Source organism: Dermacentor silvarum, chromosome 11 (assembly GCF_013339745.2).
Source record: "Dermacentor silvarum isolate Dsil-2018 chromosome 11, BIME_Dsil_1.4, whole genome shotgun sequence".
NCBI classification, from domain to species: domain Eukaryota; kingdom Metazoa; phylum Arthropoda; class Arachnida; order Ixodida; family Ixodidae; genus Dermacentor; species Dermacentor silvarum.
In genome coordinates this window covers 103,054,282-103,075,842 of record NC_051164.1, presented here as the reverse complement: position 1 = coordinate 103,075,842, position 21,561 = coordinate 103,054,282, and the positions used below count along the sequence as shown (strand labels likewise).

The window sequence follows — 21,561 nt, the reverse complement described above, 5'->3', positions numbered from 1 at the left end:
ATTTTCGTGTTACCAAAAATGTTATGATGTGAAGCTCTCATTGGAAACCAGAAGATAAGCCCAGATGTCAGTGGTATTGCAACAGATGAAGTTAGCATGGCATGCTTGGCCGGCAATTGTACCACCTGAGCATCTCGCACATTGTTATCAAGCGTGTGTTACCAAACATTAACTCCACGTCTCGAAGAAAAGTAATTAACAGTCATAGAACTTCCATCCTGATTACTGTGGGCACTTCATGGAATGTTACGCCTTCAAAGCTTGCGTGTGGAAGACCTTTCTTTCGTAGGCTGTGAAGAAATAGCTTTCTTTGCCTGTTGAACTGTAGGCACAACCAAATGAAACGTTCCACATTACCGATCTCACCACATAACGCACAAAGCCTAGAAGGTATCGCCATTGTTGTTAAATAAGGTGAACGAGAAATTTCATAGCCAACAATGCTGACCAGTTCTTTTCTACAATTTTAATATTACTATTCTGAATAAATTTAGCCTTCCTCTCAAATGTGCTAGAATGCTTAAAAGTGATATGTACCATTTTAAATTCACTCAACCAATATGCTCGAGTAGATTGTTCATGTGTAATATTCTGCTCATTTAAAGCTATTTATGTTGAAACCGTAGAGTGCATTTGGGGCGCGATCTTGTACGCGTTCCAAAATGGAACGGAGGTGTTCCGTTCCATCGAGCCGCACACGATTGGCCAATTTCAACCGCAACGTTCAAATTGACCAATCGTGTGCGGCTCGATGGAACGGAACGCCTTCGTTCCATTTTGGAACGCGTACAAGATCGCGCCCCTGGGATTGTTTTGAGGTGGCTATCGCTTGTTGACCCGAATTGCTTGTTGAGCCAAAATGTCCAGTTGACAGGTGTAACTACCAACAACCTGCAGAGCATGACAAAAGGAGTGACTAATACTAAGTGTGTCATTGAATCCTTTATTGTGTTTTGGCGTAGGCAAAAGAGACAGCTGTCCCCGCTCAGTGACGTGTTTATGCGACTGTCATCGTGGTTAGTGCAATTATGACAATATCAACAGGCTTCATGAGGTTTCTCGAAAAACGAGGTTACTACATGGGGACAAGATTTCGTAAATTTGCAATTGATGATTGCAGTTTCATGCCATAAAAAGTAAAGGAGTTGGGATTGAATGTATGTTCATCATCTCTTTATGCCGACAGCCTTGCAAATCTAGCTTGGTGCTTCTCTGTGCTATGCAATGCAGTGCGAACTTTGTTTACAAACATGCATTTCGTCACCAGACTATTTATACTTAGTTAATTAAAACCCACTGTCGAAGTGAAAGAAGTAAACCATTAATAGTAGTATTTCCAAAGTGGTTCCACTTGACAGGATGCAAGTGACCACACTGCTACAATGCTAAACGTGTCTGCCTGGTGACTGTGTTGCTCTTTTGCAAACTGGCTACAAACGAAGCAGATATGTATTGTTGTCTTACTGCTCCCTTTTGCTGCTGATAAGATCATTGGCTTTAAATGCTTAGTAAGTTTGGTGGTTTAGTAGATGTAAATGGCAGTTGCACTGTGCAACGCTGTCCTGTGTTGCTGTGCAAGATGCGGACTCAATGTCATTGCCGGATTTTCTTTCAGCTCGCACCAGCGCTGCCTGCCATTCCTGATGACATGTTCCTCAACTGGCTGCTCCGGGAACCACAAAACCTTGTTTGGATCTCAACGTTCTACAGGATGAGGTCCACTGAAAATGGTGCGAAGCCAAGTCATTATTCTCTTATCACTTGGAATTCTTGAACTTTCATTTCTTTCTAATGCTTATCACTAGGTAGGCCACACTGTGGCTTCTGTCCACTGTGCGAGAAACCGTGCAATGTTTTACCGTGCCGAGCATACACCCTTCCTAAATGTGAACATTGTTCAGAGGGACACAAAGAGAAGCACTAACTCGGTTTAAATGATTTAACTAGTCTTCAAATTTTTTTTCGGTAATTTCCTGGAAAGAATTTGGTTATTAAGAGGAAATGAAAGTCGAAGTGCACGAAGCTGGTGCACGGATGTGCGATCATGAATTTCAAAGTATCTTTAATACAGTATTTGGGTGGTTGTAGTGCAGTGAAAATTCTCGAAATTCTCCAAGTTCTCTTTCTGGCTCCTTTATAAAACAATGTAGCTCACCATCGCCAGAAAAAAAAAAAAAAAACATAACTAGGCCCGTGCAGACATCGTAAAGAATTCTTGACATCATGGCGAGATGCTGCACAAACTTCAAAGCAGTGGCATCACCTGTGTTTTGTTCTTGCGCCTTTTCTGGCTTATCAAGCCTCCTGTCATGGTAAGAGCAGTTTTCTGAAGTGAAATTTACTGCCACAGGGAGAATTATTTTTTCTCTTTAATGTCTCTTTAAATTTTGAGGCTATAAGGCATTTTTGAAATGGGCAAAAATGGGTGTGAGAAGAAGAGGTTTTGGTTAGAAGGTAGCTGTGAATTGAAGGTAAGTACGAGAGCTTTGCAAATTGTTCGTTGCATCCCTTCTGTTCTTCAGCTGACAGGGCTAGAAATTTCGGTTTGTCTCTGTTGCAGTTGCGCACCCGATGAAATGCGGAGCATGCAAGACATACCCCATCGTTGGTCTGAGGTGAGCTGCTACTCTTTTGGTTACTGCTAATTAGGACAAGCAGTTGTCAGTGTGAAATGTACTCATAATTATGTATCCTAACCTCTCAAAAGGTACCAGTGCCTTCAGTGCCTCAACTACGACTTGTGCCAAAGCTGCTTTTTGCACGGCAATGTTAGCAAGAACCATTCCATCAAGCATCGAATGCAAGAACACTGCCAACAGGTGGGCCTGCCTGCAGTGATGCTCTGTGGCTTATTTTCTGCTCCACGTTAAAAGCACTTGACTCGCAGTGTTTGTTCTTCTTGTCTCTATATTCTTGCATTTGCAATACAGTATAACTGTGTGGAGTCGCTCAGTAATGTCACCATTTTCTTTTGTGGCCTATTTCCTGTTGTTCTGCACAGTTTGATGGCTTGTTCTCTGATTCAGTTACAGTATACTTTCGTTGATTCGACTACGTTTAACTCGATCCAGGCCTAAGGTTTCGGCCGGCGCCCATGCATATCTATGGGCCCAAACTTTCGTGATTTCAATCTTAAAATTTGCCTCTTCGCACTGTCGGCACGCACATTAATGACCCCTATGGTGAGCACGATAGTGACCCTTTTAGTGGCAGCGCCTGTTTCTGTGAACACTCATCATCTTTAGCCGATAACACCTTTTTTTGGCCAGCCCTAGGAACATTTTCGAACCATGACCGTAGGCCCCAATGTTTGATTTAGGCATTTAGCTGATTCTATCGCAGCAATGTTGTGTGGAGATTTGCAGTATATTTTAAGTGATGTATTGACCGACCCACAATCGTTGCATAGTGGCTTTCGCATTGCGCTGCTAAGCCCAAGGGTGCTGGATAAAATCCCAGCTGTCGCAGCCGCGTTTCCACGGGGCAAAATGTAAAAACGCCCTGTAAGCACTCCAGGCGGTCAAAATTAATCCGGAGTCCGCCTTTATAGCATGCCTCATAATAATATTGTGGTTTTGGCATGTAAAACCCCAGAATATAAATTTTTTTGTCTTGCCGACCATTATATTCTCACTGCATTGCAACACTTGCAGACTTCTTCCTGGGAAAAAGTCAAAGGCGTCCTGAAGACTATCAGCCTGAAGATCCAGCGCTGGAAGCGCGAACCCAGGCCCAGCTACCTGCCCCTCCAAGCCAACCCCGAGCCCAAGTAATTTTGGTTCCTCATTATGTGTCTTGTTCAGGGGTGGGAATCCTGCGCCAATTACGCCATTTTGATGCACAAATTGCTGCACCAAATTGGGCCAAATGCAGAAAAATTACTGAATTTGTGCCACGCTGCACCAAAACAGCTTTAGCTCCGGCAGCATTAGCTAAAGATTGCTGGCGCTATACCGGCGTGATGCAGGGCGTTGTGTGGTTAGTCCTGGAGGTCTTGTAAAGGTGGCTTTCGTATTCTGGCCCCTTCATAAAAGTGAAGGTAGTGACATTTCATTATCTTACTGCCTGAGCTGGTGAGTGAGGGCAGACAAGGAAGTCCGGGGCTTATCTGTGCCTTCTTGTTGGAGGAGTGGAGTCACATGGTCGTTCTGGAACCGTTTCCATGAATATAAGCATGCGAGCATCCATGTGCTGCCAGCTGCGCCTTTTTTTTGTAATTTTAGTTATCGATTTTCTTACTCGCGTGGTGCTCATGATCCAGCGATCGCGGTGATCATAAGTCCTGATATCGCTGCAATCAAAACAAAAAATTCTGAGGATGCGAGCGGTGAGCTGAGAAGGAGAGGCCAGGAGAGGAGGCATGTTGTGACTTTTTAGCTTACTCAGAGGGCTTATACCCAATCACTCGGTGTGAACTCCAGATTTTGTGGGGCTACTAGTGAGTCTAGTGAATGGCAAAGCAAAGTCAGTCATGTGCAGAATCTTGGTTTAAGCTACAGTAGAACCCCGCTGTTACGTTCCCGAGTGCTGTGTTTCCCTGGCTGTTACGTCGTTTTCGGCCGGTCCCGGCACAGCTCCCATAGAACCCAATGCATTGGCAACCCCGCTGTTACTTCGCAACTGTGGGACCGTTCCCGCATCATACGTTGCGAACTGCCACGCCGTGCCGGCCCGATTGGCCATTTTGACTTTTCATGTTGCTTGGCTTGGTTGCTTGACGATGGCATTGGCCGCCCAAATCGCCAGGGGCGACACTTATTACGTATTTTCGGTTTCCGCCAGCAAAAGTATGGCCTTTGAGATCCGCATTTGCTATCTAAAGATGGTGGCTATGACGCGTTGCGGCCCTAAAATTGGTTTTGGCTCATGGATGTTCCGTATAAAGTCCAAGGGCGATAACGCTGTTGCGGCGCGCCGTATGCTGTATGTGCGAGTGGAAGCGTGCGAGGGGAGCCGACTTTCTTTCGCGCGCAGGAGGAAGCGCGCCTCCTTCCGTTGCGCTCGAGGCACCAGTGAGGGAGCGAGGGGGGAGGGATAGCGGGTAGCGTTGGGCTCTGGCATCATACTGCGCGGCGGCGCACGGTCGCACAGGCCGTATCTTGAAAGCGATCTACGTGGGATCAGAGTCTACGCAGTGTAGGTGCGTCGGCGGCTCGTAGCTTTGTGCGTGCTGCGTGTTCTTGGCACTCAGTTTGCGTTGAAGCGATAGACAACAGCACGAAGGTCACTTCGCTCGCTTCTGCAGCGGCACTTAACTGCGCTTGTCCGCGCTCATCGAGTGTGATGTGTTCATGTTTGCCTGTGGGCGCTGACACCATGTTTGTTAATTAGTTAACAAGCAAATGTTTACAAGTTTATACGGACGATAAAACTACAGTGTAGACCGCTTATAACGTAAATCGCCGGAGTCGCGAATATCTGCACTATAAGCGGTACGGCACTATAACCAAAACAACGATTTTCAAGCCCTGTACGTATGCAAAACATGTAGACCAAGCATGTAGACACGCTTTGTACTATCGCGCACACATCGCGGTTACGTTTTCGTCAGTGAGCTGGCGAAAACATAATCGCGATGTAGCCGGTGCTCTTTAAGTTCGACAGCTTTGCACCAAGTCAAAACGAAACAACAGTTTGCTGTAACCGCTGCGGAAAAAACCGTGACCGCTGTCGACGCGATTTTGAACGGTGACTTTGCGGTGCTGAAGGCACGCGCCCGACGCACGCACCAAGTCTGGATGAATTAACTACCGTTTGCTGCAACTGCAGTCGAAACCGCGGTCGCTATCTATGCGATCATCGATGGCGACTACGCAGTTTTTTTTTGGCACGCGGCCGACGCGCGAGCGTACCGAGTAAAAACGAAACTACTGTTCGCCGCAACCGCTGCGGAACCCCTCCCCCCTTCCTCCCCGCCTCGCGTGCGATTTAAGACGCCGCGCTTCCTCCCCGCTTTCCTCCCTTGCGTGCGCGAGATTGAGCCACCTTTGTCGGCTTACCCTCGCACGCTTTCACTCGCACATACAGCATACAGCGCGCGACGACGGGGACTTTTATACGGAACATCATGGCACTACGGCAGAAATGCGCCTGGAGTGTCCATATAATTGCTATTGCATTTAAAACAGATAGGAATAGTTTTACGTTATACCAGCCCAGGGTTGATTGCGGCTTTCTGGGTTTGCGGTGACATATGGTGACCCAGAAATTACGTTAACGCGTCGATTGGACCGCATAATTTTATAACGGAATGTGTAGTCCGATTGTGGTGCCACTGATGTTTTCGAATTTGCGGGAAAACATGCATAGTGCCGCAGTTGCTCACTCCACTCTTCATATTCTAGTACGCTATACCTACAAAGCGCGCTTCTACTACGCGCTTCGGCGTAGAGAACTGGGTTGGTTTCACATTATTGACAAGCGTCTCTCCCAGAGACGCAATCTATGCACAGTGCACTTGGCTGCAAAACTACAAAGCAGTCGAGTGGACGCATCGTTGTGCTCCGCTCAATCGGCTCGGCAGCGGAGCGAGAGCAGTGTTATGCCTTCTGCTGCTGGCATGACTAACGCTTCCGCTGGGCGACTGTGTGCACATTGTTAGAATGCATCAGTCTCAGCGAATCGAACTGTGAACAAAAAGCTAGAAACTCTTTATTATAGTAACAGTGCATGCATGCTGTGTTCTATCTTGTATACATCTGTGGCTGACCCTCTCTTAGGCCTCCAGCACAAAGCCCGAAAGCGTATCGAGTACCGCCGTCGGATGAAGTGGACTGCGTGAAGTCAGTAGCTGTAAGTGGCTTCCTTTGCTTGCTATTCTAAATAGGTGCCGAAATAGAGCGCTCGTGTTCCTTTATGTTCATTCTCTGTCTCTTTCGTAGATAGTAAAGGTAAAGAACTGAAAATATCATCAGGTTATTTGTTCTTTTTTTTTTTCCAAGCTGTAGTTAAAAAAGTCAGTTTGAGAGGAAAGTATAGTGGTGCTGTATGTGTCGCTTATGACATACCTTTCACTTAAGGGCATATTTTAATATCTTTTTGAGACACTGCATTAGTAGGCACTTAGTAGGGCACAGGGATTGCCTAATTATAGTAATTCATTTCCAGTTATGCATCTGTTACTGGGTCAGGGGTGCAAAAAATGTTTGTTGCAAGTCGAAGTGGTAGTAGCAGCTTTATGCTACGATATGTGCACAGGGAAAGGCATTCTATTCAAATTTAATGAAACTGGCCTGGCAATTTTCATGCCGAAGGTCGCATTGATGTGCATAAAGCTGGCTCCGCTGTATTTGTTGACTTTTTCAGTAATTTTGAGATCGTATGGTGTATAGATTTACGTTCGACACTGCGCCAAATCTCCGAAAGGTGAAATGGCTGTTCCTCCACTGTACCTTCTACTTTGAAGCCTCACTCTTATTGTATTGGTAGCATTAGTGCAACATGCATGAAATAATGGAAACATGGCTCATCAGGAAATTCAGTGACAGCTGCAAAAAACTAGTTTTCAATGCTTTTGCATAAGAAGGTTGTTCTTTTGGATTATACTAGGGAGATTCATGATCTTGACTGCGTAGCCTTTTTGTGGATCTCTTGCTAAACCTTATTACTTGCTGCTGTTGGCTCAGCCGAGGTTGGCTAATGTGCCTTTTGCCAGTGTTTAATAATGATTTTGCCATATCTGCTTATATAGGTATGTTCTTACGTCAATAAAGTTAACGCTTGGTAGTTGGCGCATGTACGTTCAAATCTTTTGTCTTGCCTTCTGCCTTCCTTGCACTTGGTGCTGTTGTGTGCATGATTTTAATTATGCATGTTTCTGCTATTTTTGTTTATCATTCAGCACAATAATGCGCACATGGCACCATGCTTGGACACACTCCACCAGCAGGAACTGGAGAGCATCATAGAGCGGCTCGAGCGAGAGAACAGGTCAACCTCTTTCACTCAATCTAGAGATGAGGTTTAGCACTTTATGTCACGCATCTTGTTGGAATAAAGTCTGGCACTAAATCAGGCTGCACTTAACATTGCTCCAACCCTCCAAAATTTTCGTTGAAGTTTATGAATTTGGGCTCATTCTACTACCTTGCAAACGTTTCGTTAATTTTTGCGAAAAATAAATTTTGTTTCAAGAAACCTTCACCTATTGGTCTACGATCACACACTTTGAAGTCTTCTGATGGTAAAAGAATGCCAGAGAGGTATTTGCTTCGAGCAAGTTTATACGGACAAGTTCTTGAAGCGAGTAAAATCAGCAACAGCAATTTCGCTAAAATGTCAGTGTGATCTGGAAAGTTTGTTTCCAGATGTGTGCAAAAGAATGTGAGCAAAAGGTATGTGCTCAAGGCAAACTTATAAAAAAATACATGCTATACCCCCCCCAATTTGTTTTTTGTCCCGTTAGTGTCCTGTCCTAAAGAGCTTTACGAATTATAATGTTCACAGGTTGTGGAGGTATGTTGCTCTATTATAGTTGAACTGTTATAACGAAATTGCATACGACACATAAGTACCTTTGTTATATATACGGTATTTATCGGACGCATATACTATTCACAACCTACAGTAGAACCTCGTTTATACGTTATGGAAAAAATGCATGAAAAAACATACTAAACGGGAAAACACACGATCCGAAGCCACTAAAGAATTTGCAGACTCAACTGCAGTTGACGTCTGTGTAATTAAACGCGTTGCGCGAATCCCTGCAGCATGATATGCGTGCCGAGGTCGAGGAGCCCGATACGGTGTAGTCGTTTTTGTGGCTTCGGCAAGTTTACGTTTGCACCCCTTGAACTCGACCCTGTGGCAAGTTGTGAGCGCAAATTATTAGGACGAGAAGCCAACACGCGTCGAGCTAGTGGGGCCTGCGCGACCCGACCTGGAGACGCCCATTGTCGTTTTTCTATACTGTATAGTGTTTTGAGACAGTGGGGGGAAACCTAAATGAAATTGAGTTGGTGGGCAATGCTGGAATACGATGCCAAACATGATGATGCTCTCTTCATGCCGCCTGCAGTAGGCACCGACGGCGTGTTTGTGTTTTCAGCTCTTAAAAGCGTGCAATACGCTTCAAACGGCACTATGCCCCACGCGCTGTGAAACAGATAGTTGAAGATGCATATCGCAGTAGAGCTGGCGGCGATAGCTGTGAATGTGGCGTGCGATTTGCCGGGAAGAGATTTGCTGGTACCGGAATAGGAAACTTCTAGAATGGAATAGGTTTTTACTTCTCAGTGCATTGTATATTTTAACTTTACTTTTGTTTCAAATTTAGTTTAATTCTAATTCTGAATTGATGATCGTGATGTACGTGAAATTGTACAAACTTTTTTTTTTTGTTTGCCATTTGCCTGCTGCCATTTTGTAAATGGGCCCTGGACCCCGTAACGCTGCTTCAAGGCAGCTTTTTGTCCCGGGCCTTTTTCTCTTGGAGAAATAAATGATTCTTGAATCTTAAAACTGAGTGCACATTGGCATCTTCACGTGAGAGGGGCGAGTGCGTATTGTGGGGAAGCTGCTGCGGCGGGCGGCTACTGTTCTTGATTACACGTGCCTCATGCCTTTTCTTATTTACGTGGGATCTAGTGTCGTGAAAAATGTGTAATCCAATCACAGTTTGGTGATGCACTGAACGTTGGTGCTGAAAGATAGTGTTCTCCAGGAGCATAAAAACTGGTAAAAAATAAGCGTAACTGTATTGGTTAAATGTTTGTGTCATCGATCGCAAACGTTGGAGCCGGGAAACCTTACGTAATGGGATTGTATCAGTGAGAATCTGCTGTATTTGGTAATTCGTTATATACGTGTTCGTTTAACAAATCTATGCTTGAACGAGAAGAAAGGGAACCAAATGTACGCTTGTAAGAAAAATTGGATATAAGTGATATATTTTTTTGTCTAGTGCAACTTCATTATATAACAACATTCAATTGTATTTCTCTTGGATATATGTCGTCCCTGCTTCTGACTGGTCCCTACGTGCCCTGCAGGAACCTTGCCCGTGAGGTAGCGGCCAAAGAACTTGGCACGGGTAGCCCGACATCGGTGCCTTCGTCGCCTCTCCGGCAGCGCTACCTCCACCAGCACCTGGCGCAGGTGGAGGTGCAGCTGAAACGCATGCGCAGTCTTTTGCAGGTGAGAAATATGGTGCATGCCTGCCAACTCTCCTAAATTTTCCGAATAAATTTCTCTAAGCTGTGTCGTTTGTTACAGCTTGTCTCGATAATAAAGTAACTGGTTACATGTAATTGGCTACTGAAAAAAAGTAATTGAATTACAGTGAGCGTTACGTGTAGACAAAATAATGATTATATTACAAAATTAGAAAAAAATGTAATTGATTACAAGTAATTCGTTACATACAAGTATGGCTGTGACTGGAAGGTGTGTATTCATTTGCACTGAGTGCAAAGTGCTTGACTAAACAGCGATTCTCCTTGTTGCTTGGAAAGGTGCTATCGAGAGAGGAGACGGGTGGCACTGATCCCGTTATGTGCGTCCCCAACGGTGTGGCTGGTGGCGGTGGTGTCGGTCATCCATGCTCGGCTGCCACGGGGAACAACCTCGCCTGGCTCCAGAGCACGCCGGCCAACGGCGGGCGGATGCCATGCAAGAGTATGGATCGGTTCATGGAGATTCACAATGGTCTCAAAGGTACGACAAAACATTAAGGCTGTGCTTAAAATCTGCATGAAGGGCAACGCCATCCTCGTTTTGTTGGCACGCACTGTGCGCGTGACTTTTAAGTGCAGAGAAAGGAAAATTTTTGCTTCCAGCCTTTATTATTCGTGTTTCGTTTGCTTGTTATAACTTATACCAAATGATAGTCTGGCCCCATTTTCACAAACATGCCTTGGCCTGGTGTTCCTTCTTGACTTTGGTTATTGAGAGGTAGCACAGCTTTTCAACTACGATGAACCTGAGATTCCTGCGACATTGAGTTCTGTGGGAGACGCCTGTCTGTCCCCAGGTTTCCAACAGATGCTGAAAATTTCAGAGTGCAATATTGTAGTGCAGGAATTGCTGAAAAGCATTATTGAAGCCAAATGACTAAGTCGTCTGAGAAGCAGCACTGCTGTCCGCTTATGTTAAATTTAGGAAGTGTTGAGCCGATACACATTTGTTAATAAAGGAAGGTCTTCCACATCTCGAGAATGACAGCGGGCCTTCGACATTACAATAGCTTTGCGTTTAATCTTCCCAATAGCCATGGAGGCCCCCCTGAATGCACCCACCCCTCCACCCCCACCACCGACACCGAGTGTCATCTGGGAGCTGCGCCGAGACGTGGCCGCAAGTTCATCCACACTTCCAGAACCGCCATCGCCAATTGCCTGTGCCCCTCCCTCGGAGATTGTCAGTGCCTGCGCAAACAAGGGTACACTGGTAAGTTAGCAAATCATAGATTTTGAATTGAATATTGAATAGCATCAAGAAATAAGAGCCCAGTATTGAATCGAATACAGTATAGACCACTTATAACGTAACCGCTTATAGTGCAGGACCAGATATAGTGCGGTCTTTTCAGACTCCCGTTAATTTTCCCATAGCACTCCATGTATACACGTATCGCTTATAGTGCAGTTGCGGGAAACGAAATACCGGTTACAGTGCGGCTGCCTGGGAGTACGGAAGTCAGCGGAGACGGCGAACGCTCCCCTCAAACGGGCACCCCATGGAGTTCTCGAGGAAGAAAGAGAAACGAAGTGGAGGAGAAGGGCACGTGGTGCGAACGAACAGCCAGTGAGGCTGAAACCAGAATCTTGAGTGCGAGTCGTGAAATATCATGGCGCGCATAGCGAGCGAGGGCCACGAAACTGCCAACGCCAGCCAACGCTCACTTCACGATAACGGCAGTAAACGAAACTTCAGGGAGCGGGCGGCGCCGGCACGGCACGGTGAAGGGCGCACACGGAGACCGTGGAATGTGAGGGAAGAGGGCGGCAGGGAAGCGGATTTCACCTCGGCAACTCCGCCGCTTCGGTGGCTCCCCTCGCCCTCCCTCGTAGCTCCCTCACTTTCGACTGTCACCGTGCAGGCGCCGCCGCTCCAGCTGGCCCGGCGCCAGCTCCCCGAAGTTTCGTTTTCTGCCGTTATCGGGAAACGGGCATTTGCTGGCGTGGGCAGTTTCGTTGGCCGGCCTGGGACAGCGCCGCTGCTTCCCTCTGCGCCGTAGCCGCAGCATTCAAGGTCAACACGTGACTAGAAAGTAGAGGAAGCATAAAGGAGAAAGAAGGGTTCACTGCCATTTTCTACGCCTGGCTACGGTAGCGTGGCTGAGACGTTGGCACGTACACGCATGGTCCGGTGCAACGCAGAATCGGCGACCTTGCCATTTTAGAGAGGGTGAAATTTCCGCCGCGTTTTTTTTTTTTCTTGCTTTCTTTTTTTTTTCTTTGTTCGCGCGCGACATTGAGGGGTCTCTCCTAAGGTTTTACTCTATGGCGGTGCCAGAGCAATGCCAGTTGGAGGCGCCGCCACGCGATTTGGTTCGAATTCACGAGATTCGACTGTACATTGAATGCAAACGTTCTAGCCGCATTCCTCAACTGTCGCATATGTGTGGCGGCTCGGTGCACATGTCGTGCATATGTGCGGGCCTTGAAAATTGTTGCTTTGGTTATAGTGCGGTACCGCTTATAGTGCAGATATTCGCGACTCCAGCGACTTACGTTATAAGCAGTCTACACTGTATCAGAAAATTTAGCACAAGGTTGTATGCTTGATAATTTCGTGCAAGTCTCAGGAGTTTACGCACATTACATAACTAGAAATGTTGCTAGCTGAGCAACTTAGATATCTAGGAATCAGGATGTATAGTATGGTCTACTTTTTTTGAAGGGAGCACCAAATTAGTATGCCACCATTGATAATGACTCAGTTCGTATACGAAGGTCTCAAGAATATTTTTCATCGATAGAAAGTCTGCTGAACACAATCAAGCGCTTTTCTTACCTCTTAAGCTCAAGAAATTGTAAGTTATGATGTCCTGAATACCAATGAGATTTTCAGTTGAATAGTGGGCCATACTCTGCTTAATGACAATCTTCTGCTTTCTAGTTTTCTTCCAGAAAACCGCCCCCCTTTCCCTCCGACTGTGTAAATGTTTCTGCAGCCAAGCGATCAGTGCACTACTAGTCGCATGACATTTTCGAGCCCACCATGTAAAGCCTAAAAAAACAGTCTTGTGATGGGTCCGTCATAGCTACAGGAAAAGACATGTGTGCTTACGAATGGTGTTCAGGACGAGGGGCCACCGTACGGTATTTCGCAAAGATGGCGGCCATAATCAAGTCTTTCAGTACACTTGTTTTCATTGGTGAGGCGGTTTGTTGGCTTTACAAGTGTTGCGGAACCGCTGCAAATAGATCTGTGTTGATTTGCACCAAGTCGTAACTATACTCATGGACGGACACCAGACAAAACAGCTTCGTAAGCTGTTTTGTCGTGGCTGTAAGCTGTCGTGAAAAGCTTGCCGCTAATATGTTCCTACGAGTGTCTTATCAGTTATTGGTCGCCAAATCACGCATGTGGGTTAAACTGACAGTCGTTGAAGTAGCGTTCAGGTTTGTGGCCGACCAGCTGGCAACTACTGCATGCTGTGGGCATGTGGGCAGAAAGCTCCGAATTGTGTAAATCTGCATGCGTGAGCACACGTGTCTGATACAATCTGTGTGCCTTTCGGTGGCTAATCAGCCCAATCTTCACACATCCTTTCATGCTTTCCATATGCTTTGCTTTTTTTTGTTCTCTCTGTCCACATCGCATTATTCATATCAATCGATCCTGTCGACCTGGACGAATCTTGTACTGACAAAGATTGTGCACTGTGGGAACGCTGTATGCACGAAGGCACTGACTACAGCCAGGTTTACTGCCGAATACTATATTGACTTTTCGAAAAGCCAAATAGTAGTAGATATTCGATTTGTGAACCAATGTATTTGAACATTCACTGTTTGATTCATATTCATATATATTCGAGTATTCATGCACCCCTAGTAAATACAGTGATTATTCCTACCAGTACTAACCTATGGGGCTGATACGTCGATGCTAGCAAGGAAACTTGAGCAGACACTAATGACCATGCAACTAGTGATAGAAATAAAGTGATAGGTGTAATGTTAAGAAGCAGGCAGTCTAGTGGATTATAGATCAAACGCAGCCAGCTAGTTTTCTAGTTCAGAAAAAGAGGATGGGGTAGAGTTTGGCAGGTCACTTAATGTGCAGTAAGTTTAAACCATTGTTCTATTAGAGTAACCGAAGGGGTGCCCAGTGTAGGGAAACGCAGTTGAGGATGGCAAAGGAGTAGACAGTGTGATGAAATCGGGAAAATTTTCAGGCAAAGGACGTAGTTGTCTTATGCAAGTCTGTGGTAGTTGCAAATTGCTGGGAGAAACGTTCGTCCCGCAGTAGACACAAGTTAGGCTGCCAATGGAGCATTGGCTGTCTTGATGTCTTGCGGAGCTCTTGTGGTGCCCAGTGTTGGAATTAAAACAAACACTTGTCCGGAACACTTACAAGTACAACCATGCACCTAGGTCCCGATGCCTATTAACTAAGTAGTGATGGTTGGTAATAACCTGGAGCCATCTTCCATATCGTTCCTTGTAGGCCAGACAATTTTGCTGGTGTGCATGCTGCTGGAGTGCCCAGAAAAAATGTACGAGGGTATAAATAAAGAAGCGTCATCAACATCATCACCATGCTTGTCCCTAGGCACTCATTTGCAGTGCCAGGCGTGTTGATTAATGCCTAGTTCATGCTACCTTATACAGCCACACACTGTGAAACCACTCGCCAAGATATATACTATATGCCACCGTGCCAACCAGGCCAATGATTATGACAGGCCACTGAAGGGGGGGGGGGTCAGTTGTTCCTGTCCAAGAGTGAGACGCACCAGCAGATAATTACTGTGGAAATAAATGTTGTCTGCCCTTGCATCTCAATATTTACTGGATTTACTGGATTCGGATCGTATGTTTATTTTCCGCTTATTTTTTTTAAACGTATGAACGAGGTTCTACTGTAGTTCAGGTGTCCGCCTCGAGCGAGACAGTTGCAGTGTCCACGGCAAGGATTGTGAAAATAAACACACAAACAAGAAACATTGCGCTTTGAAGGCGACATGGAGCTTCTTTTTGTTGGTAGTTGTCTCAGCGTCAGCGTCTGTTTTGAGCGCGTCACTCTTATTACACGGTGCTTCGGTGGTGCGTGGCACCGGAATCTATGGCAAATAGCAACAGCGTGGGCCGTGGGCCAACAGCGACGTCTTCGTTGATAGCTCATATGGCGACAACTTATGAATTGAAAAGTTAATGGGCGGAATGTGTAATTTCGGGGCTTTCATTATAACGACTTTTCAGAATAACGAACCATTTACCACGGTTCCTTGAAGTTCGTTATATCGATTTCACTGTCTATATACCACCGTGCCAACCAGGCCAATGATTATGACAGGCCACTAACCAGGCCACTGAACAACCAGACCACTGAATATGACAAGCAGCTGTGTGCCTGATACAAGGGCATTGTGGCTAACAAGGCATCACCTTCTGAAATGGCTTGAAACCTGTCTGTGGTCACTCATGCCTATAGAAAGGTTAAGAAATGAAGTTTTGATTTTGGTGGCTCTCGTCAAACCTGCAGGACTCTGCAAAGGAGTGCACCTTTGGGGACCTGACATCGCCGGTGCAGTCGACCTTCATGGTGGACCCCACCAGCACCACAGTGATGGGTAACGGCTGTCCTGCCGCACTACCCGGGCTGCCCCTCGACGGAGAGCTGGAGAGCATTTTGCGGCAACTGGATGACCTGCTGTCTGAACCAAAACAAGGTTGGCGTTCACTTCCCATTGGCATTTCCTGTATCTTGACTCATTAGCTACTGTGCTGGCAAGTCCTATAGTCGGCAGCAACCTAAGAATGCAGTGGCAAATACACCGCTTTCGAAATTACATAGAATTTGTATCTCATGATCATAAAACACCAATCACATCTGTACTTTCGTGCATGCGGATTGACTGTAGTACGGTGAATTTGGTTGTTACTGTTATAGGACTGCCGCATTAAAACCCCAAAATGGCAGCACTAAAACTCTTCCGTAAAATAGTCAGTAGATTATTGAGATGCTCGACTCTCCCACATCGCTATATGATAACAGTGCTATCGACGAGATAAAACAAGGAGCATACAGACAGCAGCTCCGTGTCCATGTGCTCCTTCTTGTTTTTTCCCGTCTGTAGAGCAGTTTTCATCAAATTGCGAAACAACTGACCCAACAATCAATTGTCGTTGATCAGTTGTCCCGCATCCCCTCACATCATTTTCCTTTTAAACTCTCGAGCCTCCTTGCGTTCAGCTACTGTGTGTGACACTATAGACTTGTTGCTAATAGCATTTCTGACTTGTCAGGACTCCAAAGCCAATTATGTTTACTCATTTCTGTCATGTCACGATGCAGGTGAACTTGTTTCACTAGTCAGCTTTTCACAGGAACTAGGTTTCGGAGCTCAGAGGCATAGAGTGCAAGTGCGGTATGTGTTTTATTGGCGGAGCCTGTACTGAATTCTTAGGTGGTCACCATATGTGTAACTCTCTCATGCTCAGACGTCCATTTTTGCGTCAAAATTTAATGCTCATGCAACAAAATAATCGGAAGATACGAAAAATAGATCAGGAAAGAAACTGAACGCCTTTCTGAGAAGAACCGAGAAAACGCTTGTGGTGGTTACTTCAAAGTACAGCACTTTTGGAATTTCGCAATTTCATGAACCTGTTGTGTGCAGCTCTATAGAACAGATTTTCATCTTTCATTAGACCCAGAGCAACATCTCACATTTGGCACATTCTTGTTCCGAGGCTTATCCTTCGTGTATGCACTTACATCTCAAAACAGTTCACGGACAGATGTGCTGTGTTATTTCGCGCTTCTGTTTGTGTTTCGTTTAACGCTCTAACCAGATTCGGGATGACGCACGAACTGCCCGATATATTTACTAAGATCATTGTTTCTTGCACACGTTAATGAGTGTTATGCTAGATTTGTAATGCCTGGTCGTTTGGGGAAAGCGGTATGAATTATGTGGACAAGGTCATTCAGTGTTGAGGAAGTGCTCAGGATTTGAAAATATGACATTCTATTACTTTTAGGACTTATTGATGCGTGTAATTTCTCAGAAGCGGTTTTCGTCTTTTTTTACCCTTACCCTATTCTCTATAGCCGAACGCTGATCTGGGTCTGTCAGTTAAACGTTGACCAATATGCAAATCTTGGTTCATCGTAAGTAAACACTGGTGCTTGGGGTGTGTGTGTGTTGCTGAACATTGTAGTCTTACTCGATGTCTTGGGCATGCTGTACAACTTTCCAGTACACCAACGTAGTTTAAAATAAAACTTGTTCTTCTGGTTAGCCAGATTGCATGATCAGGAAATTTATGAAGCTCCCAGCACTTGGCTGTTACTCGTGCTTGAACTTTTCCATTTGGAAAGCTCATAACTGCCTACTAGCATTTGGAACGAGCATAAAGAGCTGTCATAAAGGGTTGTGGTTATCGACACAGCACACCCTAACTAATGAGAAGCATGGTTTTCTCTCATAAAGTAGTCATTAACACGATATGGCATGTGCATGAATTTACTCTTTGCTAGCTGATTCTCTTTTCCATGTCTGCCAAAGGCATTGGCAAATTTGGAGCTGCATCTAACTCAAGCATGGGTGTCTGCATTGGTGTTTTAACCAAGTTCATTGACTTTGGGGTAGCTTACAAACAAGCGTGAAACATTCAGCATGACAGATTTTAATTCATTGCATGATCAACATAGTCCAGGCTAACCTCAACATGGCTCTGCTCTTTAGCCTTCTAGAGATAACTAATACTTTATGTTTGCATAGCATGAAAATGTGAAAATTTACTTCTTTTTCTCACTTTCTGTCATATTTTTGTTTATGTATGCTGTTGGTCAGAATATGTACTTCGACCTACTATATTTCCGCAAAATCTAGTAAGCAAATCTTTCCTTTCTCTCTTGTTATCTCTCTTTAGGTAGCAATTACTGGTATAAAAGCATGTTGACTGCTTTGATAAGCTATCATACCGTAACCAGTGGAAAAAAGTGCAGCTGGAAGTCTAACAGTGATATTCCACAATGTTGATTTTCAGTGAAGTTAGTGTATTACTTTAGTGTAATTCATCAAACACTCACTTTTCTTCATGGCACACTTACAAATGTAGCTGTTGATGGCTCGATTTGAGACACCTGTCTCTAGAGGTGTCTCATCCCTTTGCTGTGCTTCAGTATACTAGATAGCTACGTGGGGCTGTGTTTTCTCGCACCGAGTGGCATGAGTAGCACATTTCCTTTCGCACTTATCTCTATGGAAATCACACAATTTTCAAAGGTCAAACGAAATGTTTTTATGTTCGCTCGTGCGAGTACGTCAGCAGCGCGGACATCGGCTTAGCGATAGATACCGCGCTTCGGACTCGCGTTGAAAGGATTCCTAACGTGATGAGCTTCGACCATAATGTCGGCACACCACCTCGATGGTGTGCAACTCGGGAAGCAGACACGCACAGAGACCAATCGGAGCACGCGGTTGTCCTCAGCTAATTGGCTCGTTGCAGCACCGTGCAGCAGCCGCGATATCTACACTACGTAGCAGACGCAGCTACATGCAGCTGTAGTGGCTAACTGTAGTGTGTATAGCCAATGTTATCTGTGTAAGGCAGGGCTGGAGTAAGTGCTCGCACGCAACTGCGCCAGTCTGGCCGTGCTACGTGGTGTGGACCAGCTTTGTCCTGCACCAGCTTGACCGACAGATAGTAGCCACATCGAAATTGCAAATTTCGAAGTGTTATTATATTAGCTCATTACGGAGCAATATCTGCCAAGGCATCTAGCCAGGAGCTGACAGGAGTGTGCGCGTGCTGGCAATCCTACGTGTAGTCTGACTTTAGGTTCCACGTGTTTCGAGGCTAGTTGATTGTTCAAAACTAATCGAAATCCATGAGACCCGATGGCTAGGACATCGATAAGCAGGTTGGCCACAGTGTAATTCCTCCGCGGGTGGCGACAGTTGAGTGTGAGCAGATGACAGTCGACTTCTTCCGGGAGTACGTCATTCTTATAGAAATGTGAAACGCAGGTTTTCGCGTACGTCAGCTTGTTTAGTAAACTGCGTCAATAAATATAACCACCAGGAATAAGCACATTACTCCAAACACGCTTCTTGATTGATGTCAACTATAGGCCAGTGGCAGTGCTCAATGAGAATCTGCCCGCTGACGTCAAGGGGCAGCCACCACTAGCCCCGAAAGATGGATCTAAGGAGAGGACCTCTTTTGAAAAGAGAGTGTTTGAGAAAAAGGTGACTTCACGCACTGCTTGTGAGCCCCACGCGCCGCACACAAGTGCAAAATTTGGCTGAGATGTTCACAGCAACGTATGCTATCCGCGGAAAAATCGGGCTCCTGTTGGAGAGGCCACGACTTTGTACAAGTATTTTATAAAACAATGCAGTCACTTGTTACCGTTTTTCTTTCTTTAATACTGCCTTGCTAAATTGCAATTTGTCCAAATTTTTTGTGGTTCACTGTGGTTCACTTGGGGGCAACGTCAACGCTTTGTGGTCATTGAACAGCATTTGGGGATGGCTATTTTAAAACTCACGTGTGTTGGTTGCAGGTTACAACTCTGTGGTGGTGAAGAACCATGTCATGGAGACCGTCAATCAGGTTCAGCAAGTCATGGACAGGATGAAACAGACCTGCTGAAAAGGAAATTTGCGCCACCTCTTTTTCAGGACCACAGTGTTTTTTTGTAGATCCCCGTTTTAAGTTCGAAACGCCTTCTTTCTTTCTTTTTTTTTTTTTCTGTACAGTTGTAAGATCTTTGAACATTTATGACAAAACAGCGTGCTGTATGTATTTCATGCTGATTTAGCATGTAGAGAAAGTTGTGGGCAGTCAAACCTCGTTATGGTAAAAACCTGTATACATTGCAGTTTTCATATAATGATACCACTTGGAATGAGTACCAGTTTAGAGGGTGGACTTTTGTTTACTATATTGTGTATAGGATGTTTCTAAAACAAATCCCAAAACAGCGCAGTTCACTGTTTTAGTGAACCATTTTTTTCCCTTTATTTATAACTGGACTGCACTCTAATGAATTATTTGGTATAATTAATTAAATGTAAAGCGCTTTTATTGTTATGTTTTAATGACGTCTCTGTTCTGTGACTTAAGGAAAACATAAGATCCAGTGCGGAATTTATAACATTGATACAAATGTTCATTTTGGCATGGGTCAAAAGTGTGCCAATTGCGAAAGCACCATGCCGAGTCGCTGTGCTGCTCGTGGGATGAAGCAAGCATAAAGATTTCAATTTCAGGCAGACACGTTCAACAGTACTGTCGTGTTGTAAGTGTTGACGTCACCATATTCCGTTGTGTATCAGTACTGCAGATCAGATTGAAAAAGCAAAGGATACAGTAGGACCTTGCTTATACGTTTTGGGAAAAAGAAACGCAAGAAAGAATGTATTAATCGGTTAAACATACCATCCGAATTCACTGAAAAATTTGTCAGACTCAATCGTAGTTGACACATTCTTGGTTTAAGTAGTAGTAGTATAAACTTTATTTTGTCCGAGATGGAGTTTAGGGAGGAGGGGAGTGGGAGGGCCCTTCCTCTTCTTCCTCAGGCGGCGGCCAGGCCTTGTGCTTTGGCGGCGTCTTCGGCCATCTGGACGACCCGGAGTTGGAGATCCAGGTCTGAGCTGAGCAGTGCAGTCTCCCACTGCTCTAGGGTAGTGATGGGAAGGGGAGGCAATAAGCTAGTGGTTTTTTTGTACCTTATCAGGGGACATGCCCACATGATGTGATGAAGATCGGCTCTACCAGCGCATAATTTGCAATCTGCGGTATATAGCCCAGGATAGAGGTGACTGTACGTCACTGGGTTTGGGAAAGTGTGCGTCTGTAAAAGGCGCCAGGTAACCGATTGCTTTTTATCTAAATTTTTGTGAGCGGCAGGGTAATGCCTCCTGCCCTGGCGGTAGAATTGTAGAATTTCCTTGTAGGATACCATCCGGTCCCTGCCTGAACGGCGGAGGGATTCGAACTGCTCCTCGCAAGAGGTTGTCGTGCGGCCGCGGATTGCCAGTTCTCGCGCCGCACTGTGAGCAGCTTCGTTTCCCGGAAGACCGGAGTGCGCCGGTGCCCAAACCAGTTGCGTCCATCTGCGCCGGGTCTCGGGTACCCTAGCCAGAATTTTGAGGGCTTCAGGCGAAATGCGCCCTTTCGCGAAATTTTGTATAGCTGTCTTTGAGTCGCTGACTATGAATTTGGCTGCGGAGGAAGCGCACGCCAAGGCGATTGCGACCTCCTCCCCGACCTCCGGCGAGGTTGTAATAACTGAGCTTGCAGCGATGATTTGATTTTGCTGATCTAGTACAGCCGCTGTCATAACGTCTCGGTCACGATACTCGGCTGCGTCTACATAGGCCACGTCCTGAGAGTTTGCAAAGCGTTTTTGTAAGGATTTGGC

General features: G+C 45.5%; 2 protein-coding genes and 1 long non-coding RNA gene across 16 annotated transcripts in view; 2 read left to right on the top strand and 1 right to left on the bottom strand.

Annotated features, from left to right (window-relative positions):
- Window positions 1–21,561, top strand: part of LOC119433390 (kinesin-like protein KIF2A) — a 119,453-nt gene that overhangs the window by 16,252 nt on the left and 81,640 nt on the right. The window lies entirely within an intron of this gene.
- The window catches only part of LOC119433391 (dystrophin), a 96,062-nt gene that overhangs the window by 60,159 nt on the left and 14,342 nt on the right, over window positions 1–21,561 (top strand). The window contains exon 19 of one of the 14 annotated variants that reach the window (XM_049659407.1): window positions 19,696–20,237. The exons of the other annotated variants lie outside the window; for them this stretch is intronic. The gene's annotated coding sequence lies outside the window, so the exon portion shown is untranslated. Of the gene's footprint in view, window positions 1–19,695; window positions 20,238–21,561 lie in introns of those variants that run through there. 14 annotated transcript variants of the gene reach the window in all.
- Window positions 1–21,561, bottom strand: part of LOC125941647 (uncharacterized) — a 55,379-nt gene that overhangs the window by 21,611 nt on the left and 12,207 nt on the right. The gene's annotated exons all lie outside the window — the stretch shown is intronic.